This window comes from Salmo salar, chromosome 01 (genome assembly GCF_965601325.2).
Source record: "Salmo salar chromosome 01, fSalSal1, whole genome shotgun sequence".
NCBI classification, from domain to species: Eukaryota; Metazoa; Chordata; class Actinopteri; order Salmoniformes; family Salmonidae; genus Salmo; species Salmo salar.
The window spans coordinates 161,920,939-161,936,455 of NC_138291.1; positions in this window are offsets into that span (position 1 = coordinate 161,920,939).

Below are 15,517 nucleotides of genomic sequence, written 5' to 3' on the forward strand. Positions count from 1 at the left end.
TACAGTGTGGGCAGTCACTAAAATTATGTTCGATTAGATTACAGACTTGACCTGATTAGAAACAGATGAATGATATAGCATTGGAAAATTGTAAACTATTGTGCATTTTTAGATTGCATTTTCAAGACACTTATAGCTTAGTGAAAACTTATAGGCAAATAGGCCATAATAAAAACAAGAACATGGAATCTCAAAAAGAGAGTGCTTCATTTTTCATAATTGTAACAGATAAACACAAGAAGAGCACTATACAACAAAAAATCTCTACAAATGTAGCCTAAAGCCAGAGAGATACATGAAAAATACTGCATTTATTTGACATTATTGTCGAGTACAAAACAAACAATAACCTCGTTTCTGTCATCTTGAGACCTCAGTGAATTACATTTCTCAGAACTGTGTCAAGTTGTAGTTGGTTGCTATGGCCACAGAGTGGTAGTCTATCACCAGTCCTAAACCAGCAGATCCATGAAGGGCTTTGGCTGAAATATGGCTGTTATCTGACAAGTACAGTAGATGGGGCTGACATATATTTCCCCCAGATTACACAGATATACAAAGAATTTGAAAACAAACCCAATTTTGATAAACTCCCATATCTACTGGATGAAATACCACAGTGTGCCATCACAGCAGAAAGACGTGTGACCTGTTGCCACAAGAAAAGGGAAACTAGTGAAGAACAAACACCATTGTAAATACAACCCATGTTTATGCTTATTTATTTTCCCTTTTGTACTTTAACCATTTGTACATTGTTACAACACTGTATATATATACATAATATGACATTTGTAACGTTTTTATTATTTTGGAACATCTATGAGTGTAATGTTTACTGTTCATTTTTATTGTTTTTTTTTAACTTTTGTATATTATCTACTTCACTTGCTTTGGCTATGTTACAGTTTTTGTCAATTGCTAAAACACTAAAACCCATTGGCTGAACAAAGTTCTCAGTTGCCTGGACTCATTTAGCTAATTATGCAGTCTGTTGTCAATACCTTAAACCATTTAACATGGTAAAACACAATTTGCAGATCTCACTTAGACTTTTCAGCAAAACTCTAAACACATTCTCATTCTCAAAACACATTCTGCACTCTAATGCACATGTCATCCATACTGGTAAACACAAGTGGCAACAATCAAATACAAATAGAGAACACATGTCATTGATTGAACACAACCACTCAAAATGGATTTAACCTGTTTCAAATGATGCGACACAACCAATATAAGCCAGTTCAGAGAGCAAACAGGTTGTTGAAGGTGGGAAGGAGAAAGTCTGAGAATGGATAGAAGAAACAATGTGAGAGGACGAGGACGAGTGCGTATGCGAGGTGGGCCGACGAGGAGGAAGAGGAGGAGGAGGAGGGCAAGAAAGAGGAAGAGGAGGACGAAGAGGAAGAGGAAGACAAAGAGTGGAAATATCTGATGAAATTCGAGCAACAGTTATAGACCATGTTCTTGTCCATGGACTGACAATGAGGGAAGCAGGACTTAGAGTGCAACCCAATTTGAGCCGATTTTCTGTGTCCACCATAGTAAGGACGTTCAGAGAAGAGAACAGGTACAGTATACTACTGTATTTTAGTAATTGCAAATTTACTGTACTACACTATATGCAGCTGTTTCAATAGACATTTGTAAAGTTAATCACTGTATGTATTGTGCTGCATGAATATGTTTTGTAACTGCACAACTACCTTTTGTAGAATTTCAAGGCTGCCACATGCAGGTGGAAGGACAGCTATATTCACTCGGGAGCAAGAGGCCGTTATAGTTGGCATGGTCCTTCAAGATAATGCAATACGACTCAGAGAAATCCAGGAACGAGTGATAGAAGACAACACACACTTCCAGGGAATCGACAGTGTGAGCATTTCCACAATTGACCGTGTCCTCCATCGTAACAGGATGCGAATGAAACAAGTATACAGAGTACCTTTTGAGCGCAACTCACCAAGGGTGAAAGAACTGCGAGCTCAGTATGTGCAAGTAAGTGTACATTCAGAAACATTTACTGTAATCCAGATTGTCTACAGTACTAACACATACTATGTGAATGACATTACTCTTCAGTACATACAATGTATGTGAATCAGAAGTGCATACAGTAAGCCTAATTGTACTCTACAGTATAGCACTGTCTCTGTTCGACTTACAAAATCCTACATACAGTATATTGTATTTCTACACAGACAATATTTGACTTGGAATCCTTGGACAGACCCCATGAGTTCATCTTTGTCGATGAAGCAGGCTTCAATCTAACAAAGAGGAGAAGGAGAGGCCGAAACATGATTGGACAGCAGGCCATTGTTGAAGTCCCTGGTCAACGAGGTGGCAATGTCACAATCTGTGCTGCTATCAGCAACCATGGTGTTCTACATCACCATGTTACACTCGGGCCATATAACACCCAGCACCTTCTAACATTTATTGCCAATCTAAGAGATATTTTATTTGAGCAGCAGGTTCAAGAGCAGCAGGGTCAAGAGCTAAATGAGAATCCCATCCCCACCTATGTGATAGTGTGGGACAATGTCAGTTTCCACCGAGCTGCTCAGGTAAGGGAATGGTTTAACATCAATGTGCAGTTTATGAACTTGTACCTCCCTCCATACTCGCCTTTCCTGAATCCGATTGAGGAGTTGTTCTCCTCTTGGAGATGGAAAGTGTATGATAGACAACCCTACACCAGAGTAAATCTGCTGCAAGCCATGGATTTAGCCTGTGGTGATATAGGTGAGGAATCATGTCAGGGCTGGATACGGCACACAAGAGGCTTCTTCCCCCGTTGCCTCAGGAGGGACAATATTGCTTGTGATGTCGACGAAGTGCTCTGGCCTGACCCAGCCCAAAGACAAGAACAAGCACATTGATCACATGTTTACTCCTTTGATTTTTGTTCCTTTTAGTATTGTATACTGTAGTACAGTGCATTGTAGGCTGTATAATGGACAAATTGTATGGCCCTGAACATTGTGCTTTCCATTTATTAACAGTACTGACTGCTCAATAGATTTTGACTGGTTGCAGGTTCATATCAACAAAGAACAAGAATTACAGTATCACAGAGACAAAGGACAAGTTTGTGAGATGCAGGGTACAGTACTGTACAAATAGGGGTACAAGGAGGAGGAAGAACAAAAAACAAAATTGCAAAGAGCAAAGCAGAGTAGTAATTTCTGATCAATTTTGAGCTACTATGATAGAACATGTTTTCGTTCATCAAAAGACAATGACGGAAAAATCGGAATATTTTTTTTAGATTAAAAATGTACTTCTCCCTGACAATTGTATGTTTTGAACAATGTGTTTTCTATTTTTCAGTGTATTGTTTACTGACTGCTTGAGAGTGTATATCATTTTGATCACTTTGTTTATGATTTGAGAGCAGTGTTTGATTTTGAACACAGGTAAAACTGTTTTGAGGCGAATGTTTCATTTTGCGAGAGGAGTCAGAGGTTATGTAAATAGTGCTTGAAGATGAGGTTTTGTGTTTAATGTTTTCAGGAAATGGAGCAAGCTTTCAGAAATTGTGTTTTAGCAATTGAGAAAAACTGTAACATATGTTTCCCATGCCAATAAAGCTCCTGAGAGAGAGAGAGAGAGAGAGAGAGAGAGAGAGAGAGAGAGAGAGAGAGAGAGAGAGAGAGAGAGAGAGAGAGAGAGAGAGAGAGAGAGAGAGAGAGAGAGAGAGAGAGAGAGAGAGAGAGAGAGAGAGAGAGAGAGAGAGAGAGAGAGAGAGAGAGAGAGAGAGAGAGAGAGAGAGAGAGAATTGAATTGAGATTGAGAGAGATTGAATTGAATTGAGAGAGATTGAATTGAATTGAGAGAGATTGCCATGTGGATAGAAACTGTGTATGGTGCTACACAACGGTAGCCTGGCTGATGTGACCCATGTGGCTACACAGCGAGGAAGAGCTGTGACTCACTAAGTCAGTAGGACTTAGAGAGCTGGTGTCAGCCAGACTAACACAATGGTGCTTCCAATGAGTAAATGTAGTAAAAAAAAACGAGTAAATTATTATTGTTCTAGTTGTGACACAAAGAGGAAGTGGTTTGATGTGTACTCAGAGTTGACCACTCAGTAATACCTCTATTCTCTGACTTCTCTCCTGGGAACAGATATATAAGGGTTTATTGACCTAAAACATCAAAGGGACGTTGCCTTAGAACTGTACTCTTAACCTCAACAGAACTCACTCTTCATCGCCCTCCTTTTCCCTCTCTCTCTGCCCCTGTTTACATTGCCAAAGCAATGGGACCATGCCTCAGGACTACCTGACCTGATGACTCCTTGCTGTCCCCAGTCCACCTGGTCGTGCTGCTGCTTCAGTTTCAACTGTTCTGCCTGGAACCCTGACCTGTCCCAGACCTGCTGTTTTCAACTCTCTAGAGACAGCAGAAGCGGTAGAGATACTCTGAATGATCGGCTATAAAAAGCCAACTGACATTTACTCCTGAGGTGCTGACCTGTTGCACCCTCTACAACCACTGTGATTATTATTATTTGACCCTGCTGGTCATCTATGAACATTTGAACATCTTGGCCATGTTCTGTTATAATTTCCACCCGGCACAGCCAGAAGAGGACTGGCCTCCCCTCATAGCCTGGTTTCTTCCTAGGTTCTGGCCTTTCTAGGGAGTTTTTCCAAGCCACCGTGCTTCTACACCTGCATTGCTTGCTGTTTGGGGCTTTAGGCTGGGTTTCTGTACAGCACTTTGTGACATCAGCTGATGTAAGAAGGGCTTTATGAATACATTTGATTGATACTACTACTACTACTGCTACTACTGCTACTATTACTACTACTACTACTGATACTACTACTACTACTACTATTACTACTGCTACTGCTACTGCCACTACTACTACTACTGCTACTGCCACTACTACTACCACTGCAACTATTACTATTACTGCTACTTCTGCTACTGCTACAACTACTACTAATACTGATATTACTACTGCAATTACTACTACTGCTGCTACTACTTCTACTACTGCTACTACTACTACTACTACTATTACTGCTACTGCTACTACTGCTATTACTACTACTACTATTATTACTACTGCTACTACTGCTACTAGTATTACTACTACTGATACTACTACTACTACTACTGATACTACTACTACTACTACTATTATTACTACTGCTACTACTGCTACCAGTATTACTACTACTGATACTACTACTACTACTACTACTTCTTCTACTACTACTACTACTACTACTACTACTACTACTACTGCAACTACTGTTACTGCTACTACTACTACTACTATTACTACTGCTACTACTACTGCTACTATTGCTACTACTATTACTACTGCTACTGCTGCTACTGCTACTATTACTACTGCTACTACTACTGCTGCTGCTACTGCTACTATTACTACTGCTACTACTACTGCTGCTTCTGCTACTATTACTACTGCTACTGCTACTACTACTGCTGCTACTGCTACTATTACTACTGCTACTACTACTGCTGCTTCTGCTACTATTACTACTGCTACTGCTACTACTACTGCTGCTACTGCTACTATTACTACTGCTACTACTACTGCTGCTTCTGCTACTATTACTACTGCTACTGCTACTACTACTGCTGCTACTGCTACTATTACTACTGCTACTGCTACTGCTGCTACTGCTACTATTACTACTGTTACTACTACTGCTGCTACTGCTACTATTACTACTGCTACTACTACTGCTGCTACTGCTACTATTACTACTGCTACTACTACTGCTGCTTCTGCTACTATTACTACTGCTACTACTACTGCTGCTACTGCTACTATTACTACTGCTACTACTACTGCTGCTACTGCTACTACTATTACTACTGCTACTACTACTAAGAACCCTTGGTACCATAAACCCTATGGCTGGTACATTATAATGGTTTTTACTGGTGGTTTACTGGTGTAAGGTTTGTGGAGGTCAAAACTCTGTGGTCACTAACAAAGACATGCAGAAACACAGAAGTGACAAGCAGACATCAACTACTGTGAGGTTGACAGATACCTGAGAATCACTTTCATTGCATTTCAACAATGCAGACAGGAGTCGTTGTGGTCCTGTGTGGCTCAGTTGATAAGAGCTGTGGGTTTGATTCCCCCTGGGGCCATACAAAATGTATGCACTCACTGTACTGTGCGTCGATTAGTATAAAAGTGTTTGCTTAATGGTATATACCTGTATTTATACTATATTGGTTTTGCACAATTCAACAAGGGTGATAGGAATGAGTCTGGTGCTGCACAGCAGCAGAACAGTGATGGAAATGTGGGGCTGCAGGCAGAGTCAGGGTGCTAGAGCATAACTGCCACAGCATCCTTAATGTGAGGATGCTGTACAGACTAATCTAATTTTCCTCTATGTGTTGTTGTAGCTGAGGTAAGATGGTCATCACTTTTCCCCAATGACATCACCAGGGGTGGACTTAGTGATTTGGAGGGCCCAGACAGAGGTAATTTGTAAGTCGCTCTGGATAACAGCGTCTGCTAAATGACTTAAATGTAAATGTAATTGTTTTACAGAGTAATAATGTTACTGTCCCCACTACAATAACAAAAAATACTTAAATACATGTAATTTTGTCCTTGAAACATTTAATTGAAATATTGTAGAATTCCACTCATTCCTATGGAGGACTGCTCCTAATGGGGAGTGCCAATATGGCAGACCGGAGGCTTCAAAGGCTCTCAATGGCCAATATATAGCATCAGCAATACAGGGTTTATATACTTTATTGATCCGAACAGTGCACCCACCAACTTCCTTCAATTCGCAAGTGGCTGAAACTATCTCAAAGGAGAAAGCATCTGAGCAAGAAAAACAGCACCCCTCTGTTTTATTATACACTTAGCGTACAAAACATTAAGGACACCTTCCTAATATTGAGTTGCACCTGAAAGCACCTCATTGCTGCGTGAAACGATGCACGGGAATTCTGTCAGGCTGGAATAGTCCTTTTTATCAACCAGTCCATGGGTGATTAATTACACTTCTTTCTACTATTATGATACAAACTTGAATTATATTAATATTGATATGAAATATGTATATGTATGGAAACAAATTATTGATCTATTATGAATTATTATTCAGCTATATGGATTCATTTACATTTTTGGAGGCCTTTTTTATCAACAATGTATGGTCAGTGGCCAGGCAAAGTGCCCCTCCCTCACCATTTCCTTTGCAACTTTACTGATGATTACGAGTATAATTTCTCTTAATCATGCCCAGCTCACGAGACCTCTTGATGATCTGAGGCCTGAGGAAATTGGCTCTTCTGCCTTTTTTGTGAACCACCATCATTTGTGTTCAATTGGTCCATTGAAGTGTTATTCTGCAGAAGGTCCCTGGTTCAACCTTAGGCCGGAAGAGAGACAGGACCTACTCTGTTACACATAGTCTACTCACATGCAGTTGTGTGTGTGTGTGTGTGTGTGTGTGTGTGTGTGTGTGTGTGTGTGTGTGTGTGTGTGGTGTGTGTGTGTGTGTGTGTGTGTGTGTGTGTGTGTGTGTGTGTGTGTGTAAACATTTTCTGAGTGTTTCCTCCCTACAGACAAAGCTATGTCCCAGGGTCACACAATGACTGGGAAGTGGGTTACCTCACACACATACAATAGCCCATGGCATGTGTACTGCCCTGATTCACACCCCCCTTCAGACCAGCCTAACTCATTTGCAGGAAGCGTTTATTGTTCTCAATGAGCTCTTTCTCAGTTTCCCCCTCGCTGAGAAACAATTGCAGGAGATACGGGTAAAGGGGGGAGAGAACAAGAAGGAAAACATTATTATTATTTTTTGTTGTGCAGACTAATGTATAGGAAAAGGAGCGTGAGTGATGGTGTGTTGGCAGCTGAATCAGACACTTGGGAGTGTTCCTCTCAGTACGTTTAGTTTTGTTCTCCAAACCCAGAGGATGGGAGTTTCTCTGCTCCCACTTGAAAATAAATTAACTTTCTTAGGTCAAGACTCCAGTTTCTTTTTTACCATAACTGTTAGTTATTCGTTTTTGAAAGATTTATATTTTTGTTAGTCTGGTATGAGTCAACAAGACAGACTAGATGTGAGGGTGGGACAGGGGGATGGCATGATGGAGACAGAGTCTCATTAGCTGTATCCTCACATGGTCTTCCCAAAATGACGAATCTTAAATGAGTGTACAGAGAAGAGAGAGGGAAGGAAAGGAAGGAGATGAGGGGGCGAGTTGGAGAGAAATAAAGAGAGAGGGGAAGAGAGAGAGAGAAAGTGAGAGAGAGAGAAAACATGAGAGAGCACTATTCGTACTACAACTATTTGCACATTGCTAAAATACTGTACATAGCTGATAATATAACAGAGAGAGAGAGAGAGAGAGAGAGAGCTATTCCCAAACACAAACACACCCCACAGAGTCGCAGGACAGCAACACAATTAGACCCAACCAAATCATGAGAAAACAAAAAGATAATTACTTGACACATTGGAAAGAATTAACAAAAAAACTGAGCAAACTAGAATGCTATTTGGCCCTAAACAGAGAGAACACAGTGGCAGAACACCTGGCCACTGTGACTGACCCAAAATTAAGGAAAGCTTTGACTATGTACAGACTCAGTGACCATAGCCTTGCTATTGAGAAAGGCCACCGTAGGCAGACCTGGCTCTCAAGAGAAGACAGGCTATGTGCACACTGCCCACAAAATGAGGTGGAAACTGAGCTGCACTTCCTAACCTCCTGCCAAATGTATGACCATATTAGAGACACATATTTCCCTCAAATTACACAGATCCACAAAGAATTTGAAAACAAACCCGATTTTGATAAACTCCCATATCTACTGGGTGAAATACCAGTGTGCAATCACAGCAGAAAGACGTGTGACCTGTTGCCACAAGAAAAGGGAAACTAGTGAAGAACAAACACCATTGTAAATACAACCCATATTTATTTTCCCTTTTGTACATTGTTACAACACTGTATATATATACATAATATGACATTTGTAACGTCTTTATTATTTTGGAACTTCTGTGAGTGTAATGTTTACTGTTCATTTCATTTTTGTATATTATCTACATCACTTGCTTTGGCAATGTTAACATATGTTTCCCATGCCAACAAAGCCACTTGAATTTTGAGAGAGAGAGAGAGAGAGAGAGAGAGAGAGAGAGAGAGAGAGAGAGAGAGAGAGAGAGAGAGAGAGAGAGAGAGAGAGAGAGAGAGAGAGAGAGAGAGAGAGAGATCTGGTAACTGTGTTATCTCACTGATTGTGCTTAATGGGGTCAGGAAACAGGGTTGTTCTGGGCTGATGGAATGATAGGAAGGGGAGGAATATGACTCCAGAAATCAAAACAGGCCAGGGTCATGACGAGAAACATCTACTGGAGACCAGGGAGGTGTTGTTCAAATAATGGTGGAACCCAACAGGAGAAAGTGGCCTATCTATGGTGACTCACAGATGATTCAGTTCCTGTAATGACTGTAACTCAGAGATGAATACAGGCTAGAAGCCCATTAGGCCGGGTGGTAAACAAAGCTATGAGGTGGTTTAATGCATCCTGAGGTAGCATTGTGTGGGCTATCCCCATGCCTTTTTTCTGATTGCCCATAATGTTAGGCCGGGATTCAATCCAAGGCATGTTGTTGAGTGCTTCACATTTACAGATAATTTCCGATTGAATGGCACATTATCTACAAAAGCATTCTACAATGCACCTCAGATTGAATCGCGGCCTTAGTCATATCCCCTGGAGACAGGCTTGCTACTATTAAGATAATCACAGCGACCACTTAAAGGCTTTGAGGCCATTTAGGTCTAAGAGAACTGTTGGGGGTAAGACACACTATCAAGATGACTTTCCCATGAGAGCATCATGATCATCAGAGTGATTAAACGTGACAGTAAAGAGCCTATTAATATACACTGTCGATGTAAACAGTGACATGTCTATCACTGCAGTGATTACCCTGACAGGAAACACACAGCATTTGTCTAATTACCGCTAGCATCATGAGCATAGTTAGTAGCATTAGCAAAGTTAGCATGGTAGCTCTGCTATGGATATTATTATGGTAAACTGAATGTCCTAAAGAAACGTCACAACACTCTTGTGAACAAACAAAAAACGTTGTTCATGGAACAACTGACATAACGTCCCGCTAACTCCCATGGTACTAGATCATAAATCATCCTAAGGATGAGAGGTACCGGGAATTCCCAGGGGAACTGAGAGGGGCAGTTGGAAACTGACTCACCGAGCTATGTGTAGCAGGAGTGAATGGTGGGCTTGACAATAGGTTGGAAATGCTCTCATTCTCCCAGTGAGTAACCTTCTGGATGCGTCATCAGGAGAAAGAATGCTTGTTATCACAAAGTCAATCAAAGAAACCTAAATGTGTTACTGATGGGTGATCGGACTGACCAGTGGCGATTTTAGCATGTAAATCTTGGTGGGGCAACAACAACAAAAAAAGTGTGATGCATGCCAGCAAAGCCACTACACAACACTAAACAATACATGAATTGCACTGTAACGGTGACAAACGGTGCCCACAAACTGTTAGGGCCTACATAAAACTGTCCCAACAGAAGTTCCAACACCTTACCACTGCTACACCTGGCTATCAGGAGAGCCTTGTCTGGCAGCGAAACAGTTCATTCAGCCTCATTTACTGCCTTTTAGAAAAACATAGCTGATATGGCCTGACTTGCTTAAACAAATGTGGTTCCTAATGACAATTGAGATTTACAAACTATGGCATAAGGGGACGACAAGCGAATAAGAAGCGATCCGTAATTTTGATTAAAACATTAATGAGCGAGCTAGGACGAACATAGTCAATATAATTGTTTGTTTAGCACATTTGAAATGTACAGCGACAGAATTCAGAACATGGGCCGTTCTTACAGTATTCTCCCTGTACACCAAGTCAGAACCATGGGATAAATAAAGGGGGCATATAAGCAGACAATGAAAGCTCTTATAATATTCGAAGATTACATTTCTAAAACAGGTTATAGGCTAAATGTGCACCACCAAGTCAGAACAGTAGGCGAAATTAAGAAGGGTAAATAGACCAAATTATTAGGGTGAGGCACATAGGCTACTAACATCTTAGTACACAACATACACTTATTGTTACTTTCTTAACTACAGCATGCATATCTCTCTGGCATATTACATCATTTATGCAGCAGCATACAATACATCTTTGGACTCACCTTGTTGTGCTGTGCTCACTTGAACAGGAAGGTGGCGCGATGGTCCTTAGTTGGCAAATTTTATCATCAAAGTCTGGCATTCTCTGGATTTATGGTGCTCTCAAAACAACTGGGAACTCTGAAAAAAAACATGGTCGAATCATGATGACGTCATTGATCTTCAGGTCGTAGCTCTATTTACAATTTCGAGTTGGATGACCGTTCAAAACATATTTTCCCAGTCGGAGTTCATTTATTCCTGACTTCACAGTTGTCTTGAACTCACTGAAGTCAAGTTTTCACAGTTCCGAGTTAACAGTTGTTTTGAGTGCGGCACAAATCATGCTTCATTGACAGCACGGCCAATGTTGAATGTTTATCGTATTAAACTTAATCCCAGATTTGGGACCACACTGCCACTGTCACTGATTCCTTCCAAACCACTCATTGTTGAATTTGCGATTTTCAACTTGTGTAATGTTTATGTCCAATGGCTGATGAGCACATTTTATCTATAATTTCTCTTCATTATTTCTCTTCATATGACAAGGGTTAAAAAGGATTTTCCAATAGATTGTCGACTTGATTCACAATGATGACTGCTAGCTAAGATTTTGAAAGTATGATGTTGACATGATCAGTCCAATCAAAGCTACTGTACATATAATGTGATATGACGTCATTTTATCTGTGGCCAATGACCTTGAGCCTTCTTGGATGGACACTTCTAATGTAACTCTATGGCAGTGTCAGGTTCACCTAGGGGTCATGATACGGGTTGTACCAAAATGTTTGACGTATTAGAATAATTGATTATACTTATGTTGTATTATTAGAGGGGGAGGGGTTATAAAACCCCTCCCTCCTTACATTTATAGGGTCCTAGACTACAGATTAACAATATATACACATTATGAGGTTTTAATATTGTTCCACAGTTGTTTTCTAATTCTCTCTCTGCCTCAATATAAAGAGGTCCCTCTGAGAAATCTGTGACTGTGAAGAAGGAGCTCTGCAGGGGAGTGAAGGAGATAAGACTAGTCAAACATTCCACAATAAATCAACTTTGGGGAGTGGACGTTTACTGCTAAGTTTTTAGATAACACTAAAAGCCATTGTTTATATAGCTTGGTAGGCAGGGTTATGGTCTCAGGAGTAAAAATGTAATGACATAGGTAGTGACATCATCAGGCTAGACTGAGGGTTTAATAAAACAACTTGAGACCTTTTGTTTGATGCAGAACTTACTCGGAAACATGCGTGCTATGTTCCTGATTGTCAACTTCTGTCTGCAATTGCATTAATAAAGGGTTTTGAATGATTTAATAAAAAATATTGTCATAATGCTAATTTCACCAATGATTGACAAGGACAAAAGGAACGAACCCTAACAGCAGCACCCAAAGGGCTAGTATTTTTGAGGTCTACCCTTAGACTTGATGGTGAAGTAGTGTCCTCATGAGTGACAGAACACTGAGCCAATCACGACGCAACATTCCGTATTTTCTGCTGGATTGCCCCACCACCACAGAAAGCACTGAGCATGGCTGAAACACCTACATTTTGGAGCTGCCTTACTCAAGAAAACAAAAAAGAGACCATGTTTGTATGCGGCTTTATTAACTTAATGATATATATAATTTTTTTTATATTGTTTGCAAACTGATATGTTATCACATATTAATGCCAAAATAACATGTAAAACAGGCAAGCCCCCCCCCCCTTAAAAAAAGAAAATAGATGTGGGGCTCAAAACAGGTGAGGCTCTGCCCCACCAGCCCTGAATAACAGGTCACCACTGGGACTGACCAACGGCACATTTAACATAACATAAACTCTGGGATTGCATGTGACTCATCAAAGACTGCATGTCCTGTTTGGCCGTAACCCTTCCTATGTGACGGTACACAGATTAGTGTGATAGCAGTAATTGTACATAAGACATATTGTGACTCACCTAAAGTCCTAGGAATGTTCTTGTTACTCACCCAAAACCATGCTTCTAGCCACAACCCAGTCCTTAGCAGTGACCCAAGAGGGACAGGCTGCGATGTGGCCCCATTGTGCCACTGTTTGGGAACCACTGATACAGGGTCATCTGTGGTCATGGAAGTGGATGCATTTCTGTGCTGAAACAGAACTACAGAGAACAGAGTGACCACTAATTCAGACAAGCAAACACACACCCAACACACACACACCAAATGTCAGACCCAACACATACACATTAACACACACATATATACCAAATTCCAGATGCAAAACACATACATGCCAAGAGACGTTTTAGTGCCAAATCTCAGCCACATACGTCACGGCTGGGGATTTTTCAGTGTGTGTGTGTGTGTGTGTGTGTGTTCTGTGAGGCAGTAATAAAGCAGTAATGTGGAAAGTGAGGAGGGGGGATTGTCACTGGGGCCAGAGAACAATAGACTCAAGGGAAACAGTAGGACAGAGGCAGGACATCCTAACTGCTACTTCATCCTCCTCTCTGTCTGTCTCAGCTGGCCCCCGCAAAGTAACACATTACCCCCCTGCCCCCAGGCCTGGAGGAACTGTCACTCTGACCCCGTGGCTAACTCCTGTCCTTTATTTCTGCACCCACATATTGGTTTGTTGTAAGGCTCCAATAGTCTTCAACTGAGCAGCATACAGTATTGTCCAACTCCCTTTAGACTTGGCTTCACAACCTTTCCCCCTGTCCTCTTGTCCCTCCCCCAGCTTCTCACCAGACCTCCCAGCCTTGTGGTGTGTTTGTCTGGGCACAGCCAACTACACGTACCCCAGGCTCTGACGTAGCTAATGAGGCCCAGAAGGGTAAGTCACAGACACCTGGTGCTCAAGCAATACACACATATACAGATATAGGCATGCAACACACACACACACACACCCTAGCCAAGCAGAGGAAACATCTGGCCAGGATGTTAAGACAACACATACAAACATACACATATACACACCCACAAATACACGTGTGTGTGTGTGTGTGTGTGTGTGTGTGTGTGTGTGTGTGTGTGTGTGTGTGTGTGTGTGTGTGTGTGTGTGTGTGTGTGTGTGTGTGTGCGTGCGTGCGTGCATACTTCACTAATGTCATTTCCATACAGACAAGAGCTGCTTGTGTGTCATATACATAGAATGTTGTTTGTCAGCATGTTGACATCCCCTAATGAACAAACATCTAGTGCACCTGCGAATGTTGCTCTAATCCATAAATTACTTTTCATATTAAACCCATTCACCATACATCAAGTGAACATCATTAAGAAAGTCAGACTGAGTTTACTGTAAAGTATTTGTTAATTGTTCCTGTCCTTGTAGATCCATTGAATCAGTGAGTTATAACATGGTTCTGGCAACACCAGTTGCGTTTTATTCCTGCATTGGTCATATATTAATGATTGCCTGGGTTATTAACCCTGGATAAATCCACTAAACTATTGATCGTTGTTTTATTTATTTATATATATATAAGTAAGTTGGTTATAAGGAAATTTATAAACCAAATCTATTATTCTCATTGATTATCATGCAGGCAGGCAGTTCAAGCAGTGGCGTAGACCTACAAAACATCCACACCAAAACACAAACATCATGTCTTGTTTTGTCATTCTCTCTCCTGTTTAAGACAGAGTTGTTATCTGTGAGCCCCGGGCTTCCCTCCTCCATCCCGGTCTGCCTGTGTGTCTGTGTGTGTGTTTATCGGCCTTGGTGCCACTGACTGAGAAATATGCCTCTACAATAGATCAGCCCCACAGCTCACTTTTACAAGAACGCGGAAGGCATTAGTGTTGTTAAGAGTATTTCGTTTTGCCACAAGTTAATTTAGTAATTAGGCATTGTCCACATAGTTATCAACACACATCACTTCTCTCTGCAGTAAACGCTGTAGGGTCCACAGTAACCCTCACACACACACACACACAATGCTGAGCTTGCATCTTCTTACAATGTGTAAGAAGACACATGAACATAGTAAATCAGTCTGATTGTTACTTAGACTAAATGGTCACTTAAGTCTAGTGTGACCAGACACTAATAAGAGAGCGTTGAGAGAACGTTTCATCAACCCTGTCAGAACACAATAGTGAGGACCAACAGAGCCCTATGGAGAGTATCCTGTCTGCCTCTGTTTGTCTGGCCTGTCAGACTGATATGAGTGACAGTAGCATTTCTCTACTAAGTCAACAGTTAGCTTGCCTCCATGCAGACCAGATATCCAGATATCACAGATTCAAAACTCTTGGAATCTCTCCATTGTCTTGCTGAAGTTAACATTCCTTCTTATTG